The sequence below is a fragment of the Lagenorhynchus albirostris genome, chromosome 16 (genome assembly GCF_949774975.1).
Source record: "Lagenorhynchus albirostris chromosome 16, mLagAlb1.1, whole genome shotgun sequence".
Lineage (NCBI taxonomy): Eukaryota > Metazoa > Chordata > Mammalia > Artiodactyla > Delphinidae > Lagenorhynchus > Lagenorhynchus albirostris.
In genome coordinates this window covers 76,421,218-76,444,801 of record NC_083110.1, presented here as the reverse complement: position 1 = coordinate 76,444,801, position 23,584 = coordinate 76,421,218, and the positions used below count along the sequence as shown (strand labels likewise).

The window sequence follows — 23,584 nt, the reverse complement described above, 5'->3', positions numbered from 1 at the left end:
GTGAAGAGAATGCTGAGTCCTGCTCCCAGGAGCTTTGCCAGGAGAGACTAGGACACCTGCACTCAGCACCCTGTTCCTTGTTATCCAAAGCACCCCCCAACCTCCCTCCCCACCTTCCCCTACTCTACTGCCCTAAAGGCCGGCCACCCTGGATTGCTTGGGGTTCCCACACCCCCGTCCGTGACGGCTTTGCCTGGAGCACCTTACTCTTGGTTTCCTACCTGTCAGCCCGCCTGTCTGTGAGGGGACAGTCCTCAGTCATCTCAGACCCTGTGTTTCCTACCCTGTCGCTTTACAACGACTTTGAAATGGTTCCACCTGGGAGGCAGCGGGGTTGCTGTGAGCGTGGGCTGCTGTGTGAACATCATGAAGGAGAAGCAGGTTGTCTGTCAGCATCTGAGATGAGGGTGACGTGTGTGTCCTGAAATGGTTAAGCAAACACCAGGGGCTGAGCTAGTGGAGGGAGGACTCGTCTAGAGAACAAATGAAGACTATTGGCTGAGTTGGGGTCCAGAGTAAGGAAGATGCGTGGAGAAACCCCACGGAGAGGGGGAACCCCCACGTGGAGGTGGTTTGCGCAGCTGGAGGCCTTGGTGAGGCTCCGGGTTATGACTTCACACACAAGGCTATGTGCCATCGAGGGAGAACAGCCTTGAGCTCTCCGCCTGGAGCTGAACCAGCCTCCCGCACAGCTTCCAGCTCAGAATTTGCTGAGGAGCCGCCCAGAGAGCTGTGCAGACACGCCTGCTGTCGGTCGGCCTCCATCTTTTAGTCATGCTGGGCAGCCAGAGAGGCTGACGTGTTTTCCAGCCTTCCTACAGTCTCCCTAGAGATGAGGGAGGATAAACTGCCTTTCCACTCTCAGTCTAGGTCCCTCCAGTGGGTTTGGAGAGAGAAGCTTACGGATTGTGGAAGGCCGCCTCCAAGGTGGCTGCCTCCTGAGACCCTGCTCTTGTGAACCCTGTCCTGCTCTGGACTCACTGATTCTCTTCTAACAATAGAATATTGCAGACAAGTGGGATGTGACTTCTGAGATCAAATTATAAAAGACGGCAGCTTCTGTCTTGCTGTCTTGAGTCTCTCTTCTCTCTCTCTCTCTCTTCCCAATCTTGAATCACAAGCTTCCATGCTATGGGGACCCTCAGGTGGAGAGGCCCTGCCATGGGCTGAATGCTATTCCTTCAAAATTTATGTGTTGATGTCCTAACCCTCAAGACCTCAGAACATGACTGTATTTGGAGATGGAGTCTTTAAAGAGGTAATTAGGTTAAAATGAAGCTTTTAGGGTGGGCCCTGATCCAATATGACTGATCCAGTATCCTTATAAGAAGAGATTAGGATGCAGACCTAAAAACACAGAGGGAGGACTGTGTGAGGGCACAGGGAGAAGATGGCCGACTGCAAGTCAAGGGGAGAGGCCTGAGGAGAAACAACCCTGCGGGCACCTCAATCCCAGACTTCCTGCCTCCAGAACCGTTGTATAAGCTGCCAGTCTGTGGTACTTGTTATAGCAGCCCGTACTAACTAATACAGGCCCACAACTGCACCGTAAGCCTGCCGGCACATCTTCTGAAGCCTGCTGACAGCCACACAAGTCGGCTTGGAAACGGATTTCCCAGCCTGGGTCAAGCCTTGAGAGCTAACTGTAGGCCTGGCTGACAGCTTTACTGCTGCCTCACCAGAAGCGTCCAGTTGAAGCACATCCAGATTCTTGAGCCACATGGTATCCTCTCTCTACTGTGAGACAATAACCCTTGGCTGTTTCATGCGGTTAAACTTTGGGGTAACGTGTTACACAGCAACAGAGAACTGGTATGCTTCCTTATCCTTCTTGGCTAGAGTGACCATATATTTTATTGATGACACCAAGTCAAGGCTTTTGAGGGGGAAAGGAGATTCTAAAATAATTAAAGGGACTTCCCTGGTGGCACAATGGTTAAGAATCTGCCTGCCAATGCAGGGGACATGGGTTCGATCCCTGGTCGGGGAAGATCCCACATGCCATGGAGCAACTAAGCCCATGTGCCACAACTACTGAGCCCGTGAGCCACAACTACTGAAGTGCGCATGCCCTAGAGCCTGTGCGCTGCAATTACTGAGCCTACGCACCGCAACTATTGAAGCCCGTGTGCTCTAGGGCCTGTGTGCCCCAACTATTGAGCCCGCGTGCTGCAGCTACTGAAGCCTGCATGCCTAGAGCCCGTGCTCAGCAACAAGAGAAGCCAACACAATGAGAAGCCTGCGCACCGCAACAGAGAGTAGCCTCCACTCGCTGCAACTAGAGAAGGCCCACGCCCACAATGACGACCCAATGCAGTCAAAATAAATAAATAAAATAAAATTTTTTAGGTCTTGAAAATATTTATTTCTTGACTGACAGATTGGTTTTATTATGTTGGTACTATAAATAGTTCTATTAAAAACTATTTTCAATAATAAAGTTTTTTCTAAAACAAAAGTAACATATTTATGTGCAATAGAGTAAAATTAAAAAACAGTTCTTTAGGGCTTCCCTGGTGGTGCAGTGGTTAAGAACTGCTTGCCAATGCAAGGGACACGGGTTCGAGCCCTGGTCTGGGAAGATCTCACATGCCACGGAGCAACTAAGCCTGTGTGCCACAACTACTGAGCCTGTGCTCTAGAGCCCGCGAGCCACAACTACTGAGCCTGCATGCTGCAACTACTGAAGCCCACGCACCTAGAGCCCTTGCTCCACAACAGGAGAAGCCACCGCAATGAGAAGCCCGAGCACTGCAATGAATAGTAGTCCCCGCTCGCCACAACTAGAGAAAAGCCCGCATGCAGCAACAAAGACCCAACGCAGCCAAAAATAAATAAATAAAATTAAAAACCAAAACAAAACAGTTCTTTATATTGATTATCTGTATATAAATAACAAAAAAAGCAGAATAGTGTACTTTAATCAGTTTCTTAAGTCGTGTCTGTCTCTAACATAATGTCAATGGTATTCAATTTTTTTCCTGATATGGCCTCATCACTTTAATTTTTTTTCCACAAAATTTCCCATAAATATTCTTCAAAGAAATATTTTGTGGTTAGTAAATTTGAAATTATTGACACCTTTAATCTATTCTTTATTGTAGACTATAATATTCTTAATTGGGAAAATATTCTCTCTATATGTGTTAGGGTACCTAGTGGGCTTGGGAAAAATGAAGGATATTCTCAATGCTACTTTTTGGCATTAAAATGTGAAAATCTTTCCGCCTAAATATTTTACCAGGTACTGTCTTTTTTTTTTTTTTTTTTTTTTGCGCGGGCCTCTCACTGTTGTGGCCTCTCCTGTTGCGGAGCACAGGCTCCGGACGCGTAGGCTCAGCGGCCATGGCTCACTGGCCCAGCCACTCCGCAGCATGTGGGATCTTCCCGGACCGGGGCACGAACCCGTGTCCCCTGCATCGGCAGACGGACTCTCAACGACTGTGCCACCAGGGAAGCCGTACTGTCTTTTTTTTTTTTTTTTTTTGATCTCAGATGTTTTAATAGGGGCTCTTATGCACTATGTACAGGATTCTCTGCCAAAGGTGGTCTGGTCGCTAGTGACCTGAATGACATCAAAAACCAAGGGCAGCTCAGGGGCCACGAAACAATGACTGTCTTGGCCGGCTTCACATCTTCAATCTCAGAAGACAGCCAGCGGTGCGTGCGGTGACGCCGCAGCACCTCGATGGCCTTGAGCTCCAGGGGCGTGGCCTGTATACCCAGGTCTTCCAAGCCGGGCAGGTGAGGCAGGGTCATGTCTGTGATGTGAACTCGCTCCACGTTATCCCTCGTGGTCCAGGGCTCAAACGGACTCATTTCAAAGAGTCTACCTAGCCATCGATATGCAAAATGTGGCAAAGGGTATGCCAGGAAGGGTCTGTGAGCCATGGAAAAGACGTACTGTACCAGGTCAAAGAGGACGTACCAACTGGGCCCAACAAAGGCAAAAGTTTTCCCTCTGGTATCTGGACCCTTAACTGCATCAACAATTCCTTTGGTGACATCCACAATATATATTGGTTGTTTCACTGTCTTCTTGCCCAAGGAAAAAGAGGGACAACACCAAACCCTTGAATACTTGCAAAATGATTGAGGAATCTATCCTCTCTTCCAAAGATGTCCGATGCCTTTATGATGGTAGCTTCTGGAAATGTGTCTCTCACTTCTTTCTCTCCAGCAGCCGTATTTCTCAGATATTTAGAAGGGCTTTGAATATCGGCATTCAGATATGAAACGTGAATAAAATTTTCAACTCTAACTTGCTTGGACATTTGAGTGATTGCTTGGGGAATCTTTACAAAAACATCCTCAAAAATCAAAGTTTTTGGTTTCCCATTCTCGCCCAGTGAGATTGATGACCACGTTGCTGTGCTCCACAGCTCTTAGGATGGAGTCCTTGTCTCTCCCTTTCCATTCCAGAAAGATAATCTGGCCCAGGTCATCCATGGGGCGAAGGTGCATGGTATCATATGACTCACCTCGGTAGGGGACGATCACTTGTGACCCCATGCGACGTGACATTGGCAGGGCCCGGACAACTCGGGGGTGAACGGCGGCCGCCATCTTTTCCCACAATCCCCTGCCGCGGCGCTTGGCCGACTTCGGCTCCCAGATAGTGTCTTTTTGCCTCTTTCCAGAATACCTTTCTTCAGCAAATATTTTTACAAGACAAAACTCATCAAATTGTCTTTATGATTCTTTTGAATGCTTCATTAAATTTAGATGCTGCAAGATGGTAGGCTTTTTCAATCTCCTGCCCTTCTGGGACAGAATGTAATTTCTTCTAATTAAAAATAGAAACTCCATCAAAAGATTCTTCTTACAAGTCAAGATGTTCTGAAGTACCCTTATAGAATTTCAATATTGAGCTCTCATTAATTAATGTGTTCCCTTTCCCCCATATTTTTAGGGATAAATTCCAATGTCTTTTTATTTGCAAGCTTTGTTTTCAATTAATGTAATTCTTTCAGAGCTTCAGAAACTAAAAATCCAAGTGTTAAATAATCAAGGTTTTCTAATTTTTTTGAACAACATGCATCCAAAATTTAGAGAACTCATTTACCAAAAAGTTCAATATTGTTGTAGGGCGCTGAGACTGACTTCAAAAGTTCCAACTGTTCTAAAATCTGATAGATGGCAGGTAGCAGAGACAAAGCACATTAAGCCACACTGAAGCATGTTTTTTCTTTTTCTTTTTTAAACTTCATCAGTGTTGTCACAAAATGTTGGCAACTACAGCTTTTACTTATATTGGTAGAATACCAGCTTATTTGGATCCAGTAGGAATTATATGTGTACCATCAACAATTCCAAGTAAATTTCTGCTTCATAGGTTTCTTAATTTAGTAAGGATTTTTTTTTACCATGACACTGTGCTCCACCAAAAACTATATTTGTATTTTCATTGCAAAAACAAGTACTATTTAGCTTAATGTCAATTGCACAATAGTATTCATAATAGTCTCAGATGATGCTCAATTAATTAAGAAAACTTCCAAAAGCTTTTTTCTGGGTCCATGACTTGGATGAAAAAAAAAAGGAAACATTATTGGAATTAATTAATTTTTCTATCTGAGGAAATCTTACGACACTGAAATAAAACTTGCATTATTTTAACTATTTGTATAATTTCCCTAATGATGTCAACATGTGAACAATGATAGCGCCACTTTTTGTGCATGAATATGACAATTTGGAATTGAAACTGAATGAAGTCTCACATTTATTAGGATGTAGAAAATGGTAATAGCCTATCTCTCTTGAGGAAATACTAAGAAATGACCGAATAAAAAAGTACATATTTTTAAAAAGTTATTGAAGACCTGGGGATGCCGGGAAGTCTATATTCCAGGGAGACAGCCAATCCTTTCTAGCTGAGCAAAGAATTGGTGTCTGATTTTATACCTGGGAAATACTATCTAGACAGTATATGGGTGGGTAGAGAAATGAGTTTGCCATAGATAAAGATATTTTGCTGGAATAAAATACAGTAAGGTAAACTTTTAATTACTATGTAGTTTGGCATGCGCGATTGGAATTTTGAAGAGTCCCAAATGCAAAGCTAAGTCTATTCTCTTTTAGAATTCCCATTTTAAAAAATTCCGTGGATTACTTTTTTATTTGCTGGAGAATATCCTCAGAGAACGTTTTTCAAAACAGAATATTTGGTATGTAAATTTTCTAAGTATTTTTATGTCTCAAAAGATTTATGTTGTCCCTACACTTATTAGTTTTTAAAAGAAAAGTTAGCATTATAAGTTTAGAATTTTATTTCTTTAATAAGGATTCTGGGGTATCACTCTTCGTCTTCTAGTTTCCAGTGTTGCTAATGAAAAGTCACATGTCAAAGGTGATTATAATTCCTTTGCAGATAATCTGTTTTTCTTGTCTGGAAGCTTTTAGAATCTTCTTGTTCCTCCTGGAGTTCCAGTTTTCAGGAGAATGTGTCCGGGAGTGGGTCTTTTTTCATGCATTCTTCTTGGTACCTGGTGTGTTCTATTGACCTGAAGACGTGCATGTTCCTTCAGTGCTTGGGGATGGCATTCTATCATTTGTATAATTTATATATTTTCTTCCTTTTATTTTTTCCTAGAATTCTTAATAGGTTGATCTTTTTAGGTTGATCTTATGCATCTCATATATTTTCTCTCATATCCTCTGTCTTCTTGATACACATTCTGAGAGATTTCCTGAACTTCAGGTTTTTTCGTTCTAGCAATGGCATTTCTAAGAACTTTTTTTTTTTAACTTTTTATTTTATATTGGAGTAGAGTCGATTAAAAATGTTGTGTTAGTTTCAGGTGTACAGCAAAGTGATTCAGTTATACATATACATGGATCTGTTCTTTTTCAAATTCTTTTCCCATTTAGGTTGTTATATAATGTTGAGTAGAGTCCCCTGTGCTATGCAGTAGGTCCTTGTTGGTTATCCATTTTAAATACAGCAGAGTGTACATGTCAGTCCTAAACTCCCTGACTATCCCTTCCCCCAGCTTTCCCCCCTGGTAACCATAAGTCTGCGAACTCTTTCTTGATCTCTAATTGCTCCATTTTAAGCACAACCTGTTCTCTTTTTAGGACCATGTTATCTTCTTGAATTTCTCTAAGGACATTCATCTTTTAGAAGTTCCTTCCGTTCTTTGAATCTGTTTGCTCACCCTGGTTCTTGCCTTCTGTGCTCTGGGGTTCTCTGTGAAGGGAGAACCGGGGTGGTGAATGTCTGCAGGTCGTGAGTGTTTCTTTGCCTCTAGTGCAGAGTCATTCTGCTTGGATTTCTGCTTGCACAGTGGGCCCCATCAACCTGAAGATTTATATATTCCTTTAGCATTGGGGAATATTATTCTAATACTCATATAATTTATACATTTTCTCCATTTTATTATTTTTTTTTCTAGAATTCCTAGTAAATCCTGACATTTCCCCCAGAGTCTTCTCCCCAGTGTGGGAGGGCTCCTGACAGGTCCAGCATGTTGACTGGTTGGTTTTACATCGGTGTGAATAGGTTCGGAGTAGTCAGGCCATTGGGGCCCCAACAGGCCAAGCACTTACGCACATACCCTACCACCCTCTGATGTAGGAAGGATGCACCATCATCAGACAGGGAGCTGGGGCTCAGAGCTGGGGGTGTAAAGCCTGAGCAGGAATTAGGATGCTTGTGATTCTGAAGCCCAGACTACGGCATCATGAGAGAGAAGGACATGAGGCTGGAGAGAGTCTGGGACAGAAGGATGGGCAAAACTTGTGGGCTGGAGGGAGAAGGAGGCATCAAATTGTCAGAGGGGCCAACATAGGAACGGAGACGTGTGTGTGTGTGTGTGTGTGTGTGTGTGTGTGTGCGCGCGCGCGCGCGCGCGCTGGGGGAGAGCTGGACAGGGCAGAGGGGAGAATGCCTCCCGGATGTGTGGAGGCTGAGGTGAGAGGCGTGGCTGGAGGCCACTTTCTAGCTGGAGGGTAGAAATGCAGGCCTGGGTACCAGCGTCACAGCCAGGGAGGCTGGGGGCCCAGAGGACAACCAACCTCCCAAGAGAGGGTAGACGGAGGAGTAGAGTCTGAGCCCCACCCTCTCTGGGGCTGGGGGAGAAGGAGGGAGAGCACAGGGGTGTGTAGTATCTGCTTCATCCAACCCTCCCTGTCTCCCTCCATCACACAGACTGAATGGCTCTGCTGTCTCAGTCTGGCTGGGCACGGGGGGGCACTGCAGGTGGACAGGCTGGACTTCCTCACTCCAAGTTGCCCTTTTTTCCATAACTGTGTCTAAAGCGAGCGGCAGCCGCCTACCTTGGTGTCCCGCAGTAAAGGCTACGATGCCCCATCACACGGGTGAGCTGACGTGTTCCCGACACTTACTCCAAGCTGGACGTGGGCTTAGGCGTTCCCCAGACGTGGGGAAGCTGGACGTGGGCTTAGGCGTTCCCCAGACGTGCTTAACCTCTCCAAGCCTCGATTTCCCCGTGTGTAAACCTGAGACAGTGAGATTTTGGTCACTTCACTTTTCTAAGCCTCAGGTGCATCCACAAGAAGTGGGATCAGGGCACTCCTTTTCCCCGGGTCTGGGAGGCTGTGCAGTGTCTGTGTGGTCATCGTTGCTCCCAGTTTACAGTTCAGGAAACGTACCCGAGTTTTGGTGGCTGCCCCCTGCGTCGTGGATGGATCCAGGCTCCGTGGCTGGGGGTGGAGGGCCTGGGACCTCTGGATGTCGGTCTCCTGTTGAGCTGGACGGATCCGTGGCACAGCTCAGAGCCCCCCATGCTGTGCCATCTGAGCCCAGCACCTGTGCCCACGGGGCCTGTCTGCTTCCTGGAGAGAAGAAAGGAGAGTGTGAAATCACCTTCCTAGGTGAGAATACATGACCATTCAGCCAACACAGGCAAAGGCTCTCCGCTGTGTCCTCACTTCTCAGCTGAGTTCTGATGCGAGGGGACCAGCTCGTTCAGAGGAAATGGGTGACCAAGGATGGAACAGCTGGGCAGAAGAGCTGTCACCAGACATCCATTGTCGGATGCTGGTTCCAAGATCTGCAGGTGCGGACGGCCGGTGGTCCCAGCACGTGCAGCAGAACCCACCTTCTGTTGGCAGAGGCTCTGAGAGCAAGCTGCTTTTGACCTCTGGGCACACAGGCTGCAGACAGTGATGTTTGGTTTACGGCCTGACAGCCACTGGGAGAAACGTGGTACGGCGCTGAACTCGCTGGGTGACTAAAACAGTTCCGACTCTGGAAGGAAATGGATTTTGTGTCGTCCAAGCTCATCTAGAACCAAAATTAGCTCCCTGCTGTCCACTCCTGGCAGTAGACAGCTGTTCCTGCAGCTCCGCCCAGATGCTGGCTGTGCTCAGGGTGCCTGCCTGCCTCTCTCTGGGGAGCATGACATCCCCAGTGGGCTCGGGAGTCACCGTTGACAATGCATTTCTACCACCTCCCTTGCGTGCGGTCCTCCCCCATCCTCAGGCAGGCAAGCCCAAGCACGTTCTGCGCATGTCACGGCAGAGGCGGCTCAGAAGGGCCCGCGCTTGACTTAATGCTCTTATGCTGCCATCTCGAAATTTGAATACTATTATCTTTTCAAAAAATATTTATTTATTTTTACTTATTTGGCTGGGTCTTAGTTGCGGCACGAGGGATCTTGGTTGCCGCGTGTGGGATCTTTTTAGTTGCGGCACGTGGGATCTAGTTCCCTGACCAGGGATGGAACCTGGGCCCCCTGCATTGGGAGCGTGGAGTCTTAACTACTGGACCACCAGGGAAGTCCCAAATACTATTATCTTTTTTTTTTTTTTTTTTTTTTTTTGCGGTACGCGGGCCTCTCACTGTTGTGGCCTCCCCCGTTGTGGAGCACAGGCTCCGGACGCGCAGGCTCAGCGGCCATGGCTCATGGGCCCAGCCGCTCCGCGGCATGTGGAATCCTCCCGGATCGGGGCACGAACCCGCGTCCCCTGCATCGGCAGGCGGACTCTCAACCACTGCGCCACCAGGGAAGCCCCCGAATACTATTATCTTTGAACTTACGTTTTGTAAATGAGATCTGATGGGACCACAGAGCACGTGCATGAGCAGAGCAGATCTGTGCAGGTTATGTGTCGTTCTTCCTCTCTGCCCGCTTGCAGATAGCGTTCCTGAAGCCCCGTGAGCACACGTCACAGATTAGATGAGCGAGGGCGCTGACATCCCCGTGAGGCCACACTCTCGGTTCACACCAGGACCTGCTTTGAATGCAGGAACACGAGCGACCAAGTGACCCTGTCTTATCCTTTCGTACTTAGATTATGTCCCTGTGTTAGTCAAGCGCTTACACGAAGCTGATGGCACAGAGGAAAAGGGAGAGACAGGACAACCGCAGTCTCCTTCCTTACTCAGCAGGAACGCTGAGGCAGAGTGCGGGGCGAACATCAAGGAGTGAAAAACAGCCCGTTGAGTTTTGTGCAGTGTTTTCACCCTTCTGGTAGGGACACATCTACATACGTGTGTACAAAGTACAAAATACGGAGTGTGTAATTTCAGTGATTCCAAATACGAGTTAGATGCTCTTATACTTGCATTTAAAACTGATATTGCACAATATAGTGATGAATGGTAGTGTTCATGTTAGTGATTAAAAATTATTAATTATTCTGTACTTAGAACAGCATTAAATAGCAAATAAAAAAATGCCATGACAAGTCGAGAGACAAAGACAGAGAGAGAGATATGTGAAAGACAGGAGAAAACTTTGTATTTTCGTACCTGTAATGGCGTTTTTTCCCTGGTGTTTGGACAGGCGGTCCTACATTTTCATTTTAAACTAGGGGCTCCACAATTAATGGAGCGCTGGGAGAGGGGAAGGGGACTGAGAGCAAGGGAGGCCCAGCAACATCCCAGAGTTATTCGGGGCTGAGCCAGGAGTAGAGGCTGGTCTCTGATGGGGTCTGGGTGCGGGATCCGTAACGATGATGATGATGGTGATGGTGATGAAGAGGATGATGGTGATAAACTAACATTACTGGGCTGAGGAGCGTCTCATCTATCTTCACAGGAACCCTACCGGCTCTGGCATTTTGGCAGCCCATACCTGGGAGCAACTCTTGCTTTGTGGAGGCCAAAGGTGCCTCCTTCTCAGGGCCCCATATCTGGGGCCTGGGCTCCCTGCCTAAGGCCCTCCCTCTGGGGGAGGCGGGCTGGCCCCATAGCTCATGAGGGTGCACACGGCTGTCTGGTTGGGGTTCTCCTGCGAGGGAGACCTGGCAGCAGCTCTTAGACGGGCATGCGACGCTCTCCTCCCTGTGAAGACCCTCTTTTGGTAGCAAGTGGGCTGCCCACAGCTCCCTGAGGCGCTCACCTGGTAGTGGCTATTGGGGTCCAATCCAGGGAGCTGGTGATTTCCCCTGAGCTCCTCCCAGAGACTGGATGGCCGAGCCCAAGGCCACATGCTGGGATCTGAGCCCAGTTCTCCTGGTTCCCAAATCTAAGCTTTTGAAAGACAGGAGACGTGGTTCCAGCATCAGGAGGAGGGCACTCTGGGTAACCTCGCCCTCTCAGACTTGTGCCAACAGCCCAGCAGGCAGCATCGCACCACTGCCATGGGGGCCAGTGCAGCTCTTCCGGTGCATCTGGGCCTGGGACCTGGAGAGGGGGCTACAAGGACGGGGAGCCCTCCCCACAGCTTGAAGCCAGCCTCCCCTTTCCCATAACCTCGCATGAGACTTGCTCTCCCGGGCTCCCAGCCAGGCTGTGGCTCAGGCTTGATGGGATCACCCACAGGGGGAGGCAGAAATGGCACAGGCCTGGTAACCTCGGCTTCCTTTTCTGGAGAAGGCAAGCTGGACTTGAGTGTCTCCTAGACCCCGTGCCCAGATGAGCCTCACAGGGCTGTTTCCCACAGGCTGGACCAGGAGGCCAGGTTTCCGGGTTAATTCAGTGAGAAGCTGAGAGTCTCACCCACGTGCAGCCAGGCCTGTCTGGGGTAGGGCTGTGGGGACCACATGCCAGAGGCAGCCCCTGACTGCTCAGGGCCCCGGGGTGGGTGGGAGGGACACCCACATGTGCCTGCTGGGAGGCGTCCGGGGCTTCCATCTCTCCGTGCCGAGCAGCCTTTGTTGGCGGCACGGGGGTGGGGTTCACCTCCCCAGTCACAGCTTTCTGGGGCATCGATTTACCAGGTACATCAATCTACCAGATGGAAACGAATTTAAAACACCATTTTACTGAAACAAAGATATTATGAATTAAACATAGAGTCTGCGTGAACTCTGAAGATCAAACAGAGACACCGCAGACATTTCACAATTTCAGAGAGCTGCTCTGAGTTACTGCTCCCAGGAGCCCAGATTCAAGTTTACCCTCCTCAGCTGGGGCTCCCCTAGGGCCGGCGGGAGGGCCGCCAGTGATCACTAGCTCCCGCCAGCACTCTAGAGTTTGCACCGGCATGTTTATTTTCGCTGCACGTGGAGGGGTCCAGCATTAATTACCTTATCCACGTCTCACAGGCACAGGGAGGCGAAGCCATCAGAGTCACCGTGGCGGGCCACGCTCAGCCCAGATGGAGCCCATGTCTTCGGACACGTGCTGCTAACTATTCTCCTTCCCGTGTTCCTTCTGGGTTGTATGCTCTGAGATGCCACACGGCTGCCTGGAGGTCTGGGGAAGCTGGCCTTGGCTGCTTCAGGAAAGTCATGATTTGCTGAACAGCTGCACTGCCCCATGGTCCTGACTGCAGATAAAGGCTGATCTTGTCCACACAGTAGACTGGGAGAAGGTGGCCCTCTGGCCTTTGTTCAAGGACATTGCCACCTGGGTGCACACAGGTTGGTGGAGGATGCCACACTTTTATTTATTTTTTTGGCCACACCATGTGGCTTGCGGGATCTTAGTTCCCTAACCAGGGATCAGACCTGTGGCCCTGCAGTGGAAGTGCAGAGTCCTAACTACTGGACTGCCAGGGAAGTCCCGAGGATGCCACACTTTGCCAAAGAATGTTGTGTCTTCCTTTCTCTTACCTGTACCAGGACTCGTGTGCATTTGGGAAGGAGTCTTGTGTCCAGGCAGGGCTGGGGGTGGCCTGGTCTGCGTCGCCCTGACTCAGACCTTGTCCTGGACACATGTTCCCACCTGGCCCACAGGTTGCTTCCAGGGCATGGGAGGAGAAGGCGGGGCCTGGGATGCTGCCAGAGGGAGGCTGCCTGCGGACTCTCACTCCCCCTCTAGGCTTGGTGCAATGAGATGTTTGTTTGCCGAGGTGGCCCCGGTTATAAGTGGGAAAACGGGCTGTCATCCCACATGGGGGCCTGAATTTGTCCTTCGCTCCAGCCTTGGTGGCGGCAGATTATGCAAGGGCAGACACAGGCCTGTGACATGCAACTCCCCTCTCTGTCCACCTCCTGTGGACCATGTTTTTCCCCTGATTAGAAAACAGGGGAAAACAGGGGCCTGCGCTGGGGGGGGGAGTGCTTTTTGTAAGTCTCTAGGGTGCTGTCAGCACACAAACCATGACCGTACCCTTGCCAGGAGAAGAGTCAGCTCCTTACTATTATAAGAAATGGCAGTTATCAATAACCGTAGTACTAAAAAAGTGGAAATAATTCTGACAGCTAATACTGAGTGTTCAGCGCAATCCAGTGACCATGATTTGTCCTTCATGGCACTAGCACATCTCAGTGATCTTGTGATGAGTTCTGCTCTTGGGCCCATTTTACAGATGCAAAAACTGAGTCTTACCAAGGTAAGCCACTTGCTCCAAGTGGCACAGTGACTAAGAGGCAGCCTGGAATCTGAGGGCTCAACCTCTGTGCTGTCACCTGTCAAATCCCGATCCCTTTTTCCACACCAGGCCTGGTGTTCAGGCTCTGTAGACATCACTCCATCTTCATTTCATAGTGACCTTTGGGGCGGGTACTACATCGAGGTTGTATAGGCGGGGAAACTGGAGCTCAGAGAGGCTCAGTGATTTGCCCTAGTCACACAGCTAATAGGTGGCGGACCAGGCACTGGAACCCTAGATGTCTGATTGAGATCTCTTCCTCTTTACCACTGGGCTGCAGCTCCAGGCTGGTGGGGGGCTTTGGGGAAGAATATTCTCACCATTAAGGGGCCAAATCAGCTGAGGTCACGAGACAGGGGAGCTGCACAGGCCATGGTTCCACCATCCACCCTCCACCAGCCATGGAGCAGAGGCCACGGCCCCAGCGGGGGCTGCTTAGGAAAGGCTGAGCCACCGCATTGTGGGGGACAGTGCGTGGAGCAGCTCTGGGCACCTGACCTGACTCCATGCGTGTCTGGGCTTTGAGCCTTTGGCTTCTTGTCAAGTTGAAAAGCCATGTCTGGGCTTCTCCCCAGGCCTCTAAAAAAGCACAATAACCAATAATTTTTCCATAATTAAATTGTAACGTTGTCATCCTTTCAAATGCAAATGACATATTTGCATTTCCCCTGTTCATCTAGTAATTCATGGCACACCTAGAAAATAGAGAGACAGCCATAAACATTCAGGGCCCTTTTGCTTTGCGTGCAGAGTCATTGCTTCATTCATCAAATGTCCTTGCTTGGGGGCTGGGGTCCCAGGCCTGCCCTCAGGGAGCTCACAGTCTGGGGAGGGGTGTAGAAGTGTTCTGGACAGCTCTAAAACTAGGACTGTATTGATTGATTGACTGATTAATTCATTCAATGAATATTTATTGAGGATCTATTATGTGCATGAAGTTGACATTTAAATTATTCATATTTTGCATTCATTTATTGGTTTTAAAATTGGAAAGTGCCTCGTGATGTGTTCTATAAAAACTCAACAGACTGACCTTGTGCACTTCTAGGATAAAGATCATCTTATAAATTGAAAATTAGTTGGAGGTTTTGAGCATATGCCCCATGATGTCATGCTGTGAATGAGAGCTAGAACCTGCCCCCCGTGTGTCTCCACCCTGGCTACATAATCCTCTGGGGAGGTTTCATAAAGGACCCATTACATTGTCTGGGCCCCACCCCTATAGATTCTGATTCGATAGCTTTGAGGTAGGGCCCTGGGGAAAAGGCATGCTTTTCAAAATCCCCAGATGATTTTCATGTGCAGCCATATTGTGAGCCATTGGTCTATACAAGCAGTTCTTAACCTTAGCTGCACCCTAGAATCTTCTGGGAGTTTTAAAAGTCCCCATGCTCAGGCTGCACCCAGTCCACTAAATCGGCATGTCTGGCGGTGGCAGCCAGCTATCAATATACGTCAAAGCTCCCCGGGTGATTCCAGCGTGCAGCTAAGACTGGGAACCTTTGATCTGCACCCAATTATAATCATAAATGGGTTGGAGACGGCATCACAGAGGATGTGAGGTTGGAGCTGGATTTTGAAGGATGAATAGGAGTTTGCTAGGATCCGCATAGGGGAAGAAGGGGCATTTCCCTGTAGAGAAACCAGCTTGTGTGAAGGTGGCAGAGCAGGAAGGTGAGTGGAAGGTTTGGAATGCAACGTGATTAGAGCAGAGACTGGGAGGCCACGAGGCTGGGAGAAAGGAATGCTGCGAGTCAGACCACTGGCTCTGCCAGAGGAGACCGGGTAGGAAGCGACTGGATCTGTTTTTGTTATGGACATCCCTGCCGGTGATGGCTGGCCTGGGGGGCAAGGCTGGAGGTGGGCAGACCAACAACGAAGGTGTTTCAAAAGCCCTGATGGGAGGCAGGGAGCCCCCAGACCAAGGTGGAGGCTGGGGGTTGAAGGGGAGAGTGCCTTCTCGAGACACATTTTATTTTATTCTATTTTATTTTATTATTTTTGGCCGTGCTGCATGGCTTGCTTGCGGGATCTTAGTTCCCCGACCAGGGATCCAAACTGTGCCCCCTGCAGTGGAAGTGCGGAGTCCTAACCACTGGACCGCCAGGGAGGTCCCTGGAGACGCTTGGTGGGTGGCTTTGGAACATGTCTGTGAGTTCTGTGGCACTCTTCCCATGGAGGGCTGGCACTGATATCCCTGCCCTTGCATTGGGCTGCTCTTCTAGGTGCCAGGATGGGGTGGAAGTAACAGAGTGAGGTTCTCCGGGGAGCCCTGACATCTCTAGAAAAATCTGACTGCCCTGAGGCTGCCATGCTGGGAGGAAGCCCAGGCCACGTGAAGAGGCCACGTGTACATGTTGGGTTCTGTCCAACAGACGCGGCTGAGGCCCCAGCTGCTATTAGCACCACCTGCCACATATGCGAGTGAAGATGCCGCAGGGTGATTCCAGACTCCAGTCCTGAGTCTTCCCAGCTACGGCTCCAGATACTGTGGAGCAGAGACAAGCTGTCCGGATGCCCTGCCTGAGCTCCCGGCCTGGAGAATCCAATCCATGAATCCACTAAAATGATTGCTTTAGGCCACGCAGCAATAGTTGCTGGAGTAGACCCACTTGGGGAGCAGTCGGGTGCAGGGCTGAGGAGGACGGAGGCGTGAGGCATGCCCGCCTGCTTCTGGATCGCTTTGTACTTGCTGGATCGGAGGGACCGGTGGATGCTGGCTGCAGGTGGAGGAGCTCCTGGTGGCCAATGTCTGCCTCCCTCCCCAAATCATCACAGCCTCTGGCCTCTCTTCAAAGAGCTCTGCATGTCCCTGCACAGTTGCAGTAATTCCCCCACTAAAGGGAGGATCCCTGCCCAGCAGCCTCAGTATCGCCTGGGGCCTTGTTAGAGATGCAGACCTGGGGCCCCAGCTGCAGTGTAATAAGCTCTCCAGGTGTTTCTGACACTGCCGAGGGCTGGGGAGCCCCGGTTTCCCTTAGTGCTGTGCCTCAGGCTTCCTTGTGATTGGAGTCACCTGGGCTGCTTGTTAAACATCCACGTGCTAGGTAGGGCCTTACCTCAAACCCTCTGAGTGTCAGCGTGTGTGTGTGTGTGTGTGTGTGTGTGTGTGTGTGTGTGTGTGTGTGTGTCTAGGTGTCAGGGTGTGTGTGCACATGTGCATAGCTTCTCTGAGCTCCCAGGGTGTCTGCCCACTGGTAAGAAGCCCTCTCTATCTGTTGTGTTGAGCTGACAGCTGCCAGGCCCTGTGCTAAGTGCTTTAGTCGGTGATGACAGATGCTGTGAGGTCATTTTCATGGCAGCTTAGCGGTGGACAACAGAATCATCCCCATTACCCAGGCGAGTGAATGGGGATCCTGGGCTCAGGCGCCCCCCAGCCTCTCTGATTAGTAGGGGGCTGATCCGGGATGACTCCAGGGCCCCATGCTTAGCTGTGCTCATGAACTCACAGTATCCCTGACCCAGCAACAATCCCCGGGTAATTGCTTAAGGTAAAGGGCAGGGCCCTTGGTTCACACGCCAGTCCTGGAATCCTGCCTCGGCTGGCATCTCCACCCAAACCTCCCCATCCCTCTTGAACACCCCACATCCATTCACAGACTCAACAGAGTGAAACCTCCTTGGGCGCCCTGCAACCATAGAGGAACCGAGAGAGGCCGACCCCAGCAGCTCACCAGGCCTCGTGCTGGGGAGAGTTACTGCCCCTCGGAGCCAGGGACCAAAGCGGTTGGCAGTGTCTTGATGCTTGCAGAGGCCAGCAGCCTGGCACTGGGCCAGACCTCAGAGTCCCTTCACTGTGGACACAGGTGGGCCAACAGAGTGAGACGCAGCACACTGCTGATTCCAACATGTCACTTTGCTGCTGAAATATGCTGATTTAAGAGAATCAGAGAGAGTGGTTTATTTATTGCCAAAGTCGTTTCAAATGGAATTAGAAACATAAATCGAATTTGCTATGGCTTCGCTTCCTTTTTAACCACCTCCAGAATATAGTGTTTCCATGAACTCTGTGTACAGGCAGAAAACTAGGCTGGTAGAGAAAGCTAGGGAACCACCTCGGAGTCAGGAAATGAATCAACCTGTTCATTTATTGTTATTAAAGTGACACGAATAAATTATAACCCAGTAGGACTCGCTAGGACTCCAGCTTCCCTGGAGCACTTGTGCATGTAACGGAGGGTCCATCACGCAGCGGTTCTGGGAGCAGGTAGGGCAGGTTCATTATTAGCCCCAAGTTGCAGGAAAGGAAACCAAGGCTCGGACATGAAGGGATATGGCTGGGTCACACCGCCGGGGACGGGAGCCGCCATCGACCCGGGTCACTCTGTTGCACATGCAGGGCACGTTCTCCAATCTGATGATAATATTCATAAAGCCACGACTTTCATCCCTGCCGATCACCCTATGTGATTATATTCGGTCACCATAACCTAGAGTAGGAAGAGTGTGATTTTGGGCCCCAAACCCCATCCTGAGCTCGCACCAGCGCTATCGGGAGTAGTGGGAGATGAGGGGTAGGGCTGCCAGAAAAAATGGAGGACACGCGGTTACCTTTGCATTGCAGATCAACTACGAATACTTTCTTAGTATATCCCCAATACTGCATGTGACTACTTATGTTAAAAATGTGTTATCTGAAATGCAAATTTCACTAGGTATCCTGTATTGGTGTTTGCTAACTCCTGTATCCTGAGAGGAGGAGGCCCTGTTCCTTGTTCCCTTTCAAGCCCCGGACCCTCTCACTGTCCAGAACACCGGGCCCTATTTTCCCGGTCAGCTCTTGTGGGGCAAGGACACTGCACTGTCAAGCAGGATAGACCCAGGATCACAGAGGGGAGGTGTGAGAGCCAGACGCCCTTTCCTGCGGGACTCTGCAGATGGATGTGGACTTGGCCCTTCTGGCCATGGCATGGTGGACCTCTTCTTTGCCAGCATCAGTAGCCTGGCCCCTTTGGAGAGAGAAGTCAGGGTAGGGCCTGGCTTGGCCTTGGGCAAGTCTCTTCACTTTTCCATGTCTCAGTTTCCACATCCGCAAAAGGAGGGTGCTCACGGCCCCCGCTCTCCCAGGTTGTCATGGGGAGCAGATGTGTCAATATTTTGAGATGCTCTTGGCATGGTGTCAGGTACACCCCCAGAGCACTGAACCCAGAGCCCCAGCTGGCTCAGGGGGAGGGGAAGGATGATGCAGGGTTATTGGGGGATGCATAGCATCTTTGCTCAGGGAACATTATTTATATGTATTTTAAAAGAAACACGATACCACCTGTTTATCTGCTTATTAAAATTCTGGGCTTGGAGGGATTTTATTACGACTGGATGGCAATCTCTTTGTGGAGGAAGCATTGCCACTGGTAGGAATGGGCTTAAAGCCCTCTGAGACCCTGGACATCGTTCCAGCCCCAGGATGGTCCCAAGGTCCAGAACCCACGTGGCTGTGAGCCCCCGGGGGTGGAGAGCAGGTCAGAGTGTCCCTGTGTCCCAGCACTGGGCCTGGCCGTTGTGTGAACCCCCCAACATTTATTGACAGAATGGGGGGCACAATGGGTGGTCTGAGTAGAATCTGCGTGGCTTAGAATAAGCTCCAGTGCCAAGCACTTCCCTGGAGTGTGGAGGCGAGTGTCCTCCGTGAAGAGTTCCTGCCAGCTCCACTTACGTCTCTTTGACAGCCTGAGACACTACACAAAGTCCCTGGTCCAGGTATTATCGGACACGTACATGTATTTTTTTCTTCTTTAATAAGAGGAAACTTCAGCAGAGGTGTTGGAAGGAGAGATGGGGCAGTAGCCTTTATGATAAACTAGGCACAAGAATGGCCATTTATGTATAATTACTTATAATCCTCACAACAACATTGCAAGGTGGGTTTTATTGTTATTCCCATTTTACTCATGAGGTTAAGTGACTTTCTCAAGGTCACAGAGCCAGCAAGTGGCAGAACTAGAACCTGAACCCAGTCCATCTTGCTCTGCAGGGGCCTCACCCGCCTGGCTCATCTGTGTTTTCCAACCCCTTCCTGTCCCACCCATGCTAGCACAGCTGAACCGAACTGTCCCATCGAGGGTCCTGCAGCTGCAGGTCTCTGGCAACACATGATCTTTTGTTTTCTGAAACCCAAATCCCCCATGAGCCTATCCTCCAGGGACAGGCTGTGTGCCCTGCATTCTTCTGCCTCTGTTTTTCTCTCTCCAGAAATGTAGTTAGATCACCTTGAAAGAGATGTTTAATCCTTGGCCAATAAGCTCACACCTGGAGTAGAGGAACCATCAGTAATCATGAGATTTATTGCGTCAAATTCCTGGGTTAGTGGAAGGAATGTTCAGCTCATGGGGAAACCCAAGAAGCTGGTGCTGCCGTGTAAGCCCCACCAGCCCGGAGGAGAGACTCAGCTTCTCCCCTCCCGTGTCTTCCCTGGGGCCCAGGGAGCTGTCAGGGGCTGGCTGCTGTCGTTTTGAACATCTCCTCTTGTCCTGACTGTCAGGATTTGATGTGCTCCATCTTGAAGTCGACAAGAATATAAGTTCTTTGAAATCAGACGTGGCGGGTAATTTGGGGGAACATATTTCAACTTCAAGATGGATTATTACCGCGCAAATATTTGGAGAGCTTCATTTTTTCTTTTCACATGGATTAAAGAGGAAAGCTGGTTGCCATGGCGTGTGTTTTAGTTATTTACAAACAGCTGTTCAACCATTTGTTCATTCAACAATTATTTGCTGAGTGCCTACTCTGTGCTGGGCTCTGTGCCAGGCCATGGGGATTGAGACCAGCTGACAGTGGCTTCCTGGAGGCCCCCAGCCTGGCCAAGGAGCAGCTCCAGGAAGACCACCACAGTCAGGGCTGGCGGGGTCCTCCTTCCTGATGCTCGAGTGCAGCGTTCGGTGGGGCCGACTGGAGGAAATGATTCAGCAACAGAGCTGGAGCACAGCTCACAGCCCAGCGTGTTGGGTCTTCTTTCTCCCCCTCAGGAAGAGGCTACGAAAGGGCAGTCAAGAGTCTGGATTCAAACATCTGTCCCTGGGCTTCCCTGGTGGCGCAGTGGTTGAGAGTCCGCCTGCCGATGTGGGCGACGTGGATTCGTGCCCCGGTTCGGTAGGATCCCACATGCCGCGGAGCGGCTGGGCCCGTGAGCCACGGCCGCTGAGCCTGCGCGTCCGGAGCCTGTTGCTCCGCAACGGGAGAGGCCACAGCAGTGAGAGGCCCGCGTACCGCAAAAAAAAAAAAAAACCAAAAAAAAAAATCTGTCCCTGCCACTTCCTGGCCGGGTGGCCTTGGGCAAGTTAACCTCCCTGAACCTCTTCCTTAGGAAAGCAGGGATGAGGGTCACACCCACCTCCTGAAGGCATCACGAGGATGAAAGGAAGCAGCGACTACAGTGCTTCTCGTTCGCTGGCACGGCCAGTTCTGATCACGCTGCTGCCCAGCTCAGAGCTCCTAAGAGCCCTCTCTGCTGCCAGCAGTTTCCCTCCTGCCGTCAGGGCCTTTGCCACCCCCGTCCCCAATCAGGCTGCCCAGCCCAGGGTCTTTCAGCGTGCACGAGGCTGCCCTCAAGCAGACGTGGAACAAACCGCTCCTCAGAATGCTCTGTGCTCGCTGCTCCCTGCCCTGGGCAGTTTGTCCCGCTCTCTGCTATGTCTTTCTGCCCTTGGAGTCTCCCTGGTCAATGCCCTCTATGCAGGCACACCTTAGGAGCCACACCATCCAGGAAGCCTTCCTGGATTTCCCCTCTTTCACAGCACTTTGCCTGTTCCTCCGTGATTCCTTTCACTTTGGCTGATGAGCCCTCCGGGGCAGAGGTTGGGTTTTCCTGATCCTGTGCCCGATGCGTGTGGGCACTTCTGCCACGCTGCCCGGGCCTGCATCGGGGATGTGGACAGTGGTTGCACAGGGTGTGGCGTGCGTGGCCGGATGTGCCTGAGGTCTGAGGCTGGAGGAAGGAGCAGCTGCCTCCACTTGCCAGTCTTTGCCAGCTCAGTGCCCCGGGGCTGGGAGAGGCAGGGCTGAGGCCCTTGAGGGGCAGGCGATGCTCCAGGGAGAGAGCTGGTGTCTGGGTCTGCGGCCTTGTTTGTTGATTTGAGGGAGCAGTGACTCATGTTCGCTGGCGGCTCTCGGTGACTGGTTCCCGTTTTGCAAACACCCCTGGGCAGGACGGCTGACCCGAGAGCTAGACTTCCTCCCATAGGACACTGCTTGTGGGCATTCCAAGCGGGCGACCTTCGCTCTCCTGCCTTGGGCTGCACTTTCCTCCTGGCTACAGTGAGTGGAGCTGCCATTTGGGGGGACACAGACAGAGGTGTCCTAGAGTTCATGATCGGGGGAGGCAGGATGGATTGATAGGCAAGTTCAGGAATCTCAGAACTCTCTGCTTGGTCACTCAGACGCTGAGGGGGGGCTCATCACAACATCCTACTGCTCCTATAACCTCAGTCCCAGGATGCCGTGCGCAGACCACAGTGGGGCCTGTGTAGCCAGTGTGGCTCGTGGACCCCAGGCTTGCGAGATGCCCCAGGGAAGAGAAGGTTCTCCATCTAATAGGTTTGGGAAATCCCTTGTGTGGCAGTTCACGTTGTCTAATAACACTTTAAAGGCCCCTGAGAAGTCCTGCGAGAAAGAAGCGTGCTTGACTTTATTTAAACCAGGAGTCAGCCATTTTTTCTGGAAAGGACCAGTTAGTAAATATTTGAGGCTTTGCAGGCTGTTCCTGTCTGTCTCAGCGACTCCACTCAGCTGCTGTCGTGTGGAAGAAGCCGTAGCCAGTACCTAAATCAATGACCCAATGAAGCTTTATTTCCAGATAGGAATTGGGCTGGATGTGGCCTGGGATCCCTGATTTCAACCGTCCTCTCCCTCTGCCCCTCCCCACAGTGATTTATGGGGTGCCTGGCACGTGCCGAGAGCAGGTTTGAGCACAGCTGCTTGTTCCCAAGTCAGGGTGATTATGTTTCAGCAAGAGCATCCACTCTTTAAGCTACTGTGACACCCACAACATGAATAATTCAGGACCGATTTCCCGCAGCGTGGATCGAGCGCAGGGCGTGATTATGCAGCAGCTCTGGTGGCGCGGACATGGGCAGTACAGAAAGCCCAGTTTATGACTCATTTAGCCAGCAGATTCGCAGTTATGGAATTCATGACACATTTTAAACCTTTGAAAGGGGACATTTACATTATTTCACATTTTGCACAAAGGGAGGCTTTCTTAACATTTTCAAGTCACCCAGAAGGCACCGCGTGCCTGTTAGCTCCCCAAGGGCTGCGGGTCCTGTAGCACCCTCTTTGGGAACCCCACCTCTTTGGAGTCATTACAGGTGACACAGTACTTCTACAGTCGCAGCTGAGTCTCCCTCACCCCCTCTCAGAACAGCCTCAGGGGGACCCCGGAGCAGAGGTGCGTCCTAGGCCCTGGGCCTCTGGGACCCTCGAGCTCATCTTTGCCACCCATCCATTGCCTTGGCAGGACCGGCTCTTTGCATTTGCGCCACTGCTGGGTCAAGTGCCTTGGAAAAGATTTAAGAAAGTCCCAATATTGGCTTTTATTTAATTTGCTTTCGTTAAAGTCTGCCAACAGCTAAAGCAAAGAGGAATTGCTTTCCTGAAGTCCTCTGGTCCTCAATTCAGATGCCCAAAGGGCCTTCCAGGGGCGGGGGCAGCAGCTGGCAGGCGAACTCTTAAAAGTCATTGATTGATAAGATATCACTTATATGCAGAATCTAAAAAAAATGAAACAAATGAACTTATTTACAAAACAGAAATGGACTCACAGCCTTCGAAAACAAACTTATGATTACCAGAGGGGAAGGATGTGGGGGGAGGGATAAATTAGGAGTTTGGGATTAACATATACACACTACTATATA

At 50.4% G+C, this 23,584-nt stretch overlaps 1 long non-coding RNA gene and 1 pseudogene across 2 annotated transcripts in view; one reads left to right on the top strand and one right to left on the bottom strand.

The window, feature by feature from the left end:
- LOC132507146 (uncharacterized) overlaps nucleotides 1-23,584 on the top strand; it is an 87,329-nt gene that overhangs the window by 3,489 nt on the left and 60,256 nt on the right. The gene's annotated exons all lie outside the window — the stretch shown is intronic.
- On the bottom strand, nucleotides 3,503-4,566 carry LOC132507145 (NADH dehydrogenase [ubiquinone] 1 alpha subcomplex subunit 9, mitochondrial-like; annotated as a pseudogene).